Genomic DNA, 1,333 nt, shown 5'->3' on the forward strand with positions numbered 1-1,333 from the left:
TATATATATAATATCGGTATCACGCGGGAGACATTCTCGCGCGACGTGCGCGATTTGCGCTTTATACTTCGTGTAGCTTGGCTTGAAAGACATCAGGTACATTTCGACGTTTCATTCGAACGTCAAACGGCGATTCGTTCGAGTGATACAAAAGAAACGGGGTACGCTCGAGACTAGAATACGATATTACGTGAATGTATGTGTGTGTATATGTGTGGTGCATCTGCCTCTCCATGTACGTGTGTATTTTGCGTATGTCGCGTGTGTCATTTCCCCGCTATTCAGTCGTGTGCACCGATCGCAACGTGAGTATGCGGGGAAACTTGTGTACGCGTATATATGTGTGTGCATATGTGTGTGTGTGTACGTGTATATATATATCGTATATATGTATGTATGTATGTATATATATATATAGTGTCCGTATACACAGCCGTTCCATCCAGCTTTGAGAAGAGCTATCCCTCATTAATCGCGACTTAGACGCGCCTGGAGAGCTTTAAAGCGCCGGCTACAGCGCCGTGCGTTCATCGATCGTCGCCGTCCTCGCTCCAAATTCGCGGGAGAGCTCGCCTCCTCCCAAGCCGGTCGCTAAATAGCGCGCGCGCTGCTGCGCGGAAGTCGCGCACTCGCCTCGTGGCTCACAGGAGCGTAGCGCCGGCTGATGCCCGCGTCCTCGTAAGACGCAACGACGACGCGAAGGGCAACGCCTCGTTCCTTTTCCTCGAGAGCACCGAGATCGATCCGGTGAGAAAAGGACGCGTCTCGACGGCTCTTGAGAGCGAGAAAGCTCTTCGTCGAACGCTACGCTCCAGCCGCGCAGGGATCGCCCCCTGCGGACGATCCGCCCGATCTGCAGCGCGAGTCCCCGCTTCTACCTTCAGACTCGAGAGCGGACGTCTTCCTCGGAACGGGAGCGGCAGCCGTCTCGCCTTCACGAGAGCGTGAAGATGCTGGTGATGGCGGCGCGATCGCGCTCCTTCACTTCGGCGGTGTCGTTGGCGCTTCTACGACGCTCGTCCGTGACGAAGAGCAGCGGCTGCGGCGGGCTGTCGTCGTCGGGCAGGCCGATGTCGGTGCGGCAGGCAAAAGCGACGCTGTTCGCCCTGCGCCGAGGCTTGATCTTCATAGACGTCGACGATCCGCTTTTCGGCTGCTGTTCCTTCTGCTGCTTCTGCTGTTTCTTCTGCTTCTGCTGCTGCGTCAGGCCGCTGCTCCTCCTCCGGCTTCTTCTCCTGATCAACCTCAAGCCGGATGGAACGGCTTGCTCTCAGTCGACTCGATGCCTCGTCTCCGTCGCGATCGCCGTCGTGTCGACGCTGGAGCCCCGCTC

The sequence above is a fragment of the Dinoponera quadriceps genome, unplaced genomic scaffold (assembly GCF_001313825.1).
Source record: "Dinoponera quadriceps isolate SergipeBrazil2010 unplaced genomic scaffold, ASM131382v1 scaffold2217, whole genome shotgun sequence".
Lineage (NCBI taxonomy): Eukaryota > Metazoa > Arthropoda > Insecta > Hymenoptera > Formicidae > Dinoponera > Dinoponera quadriceps.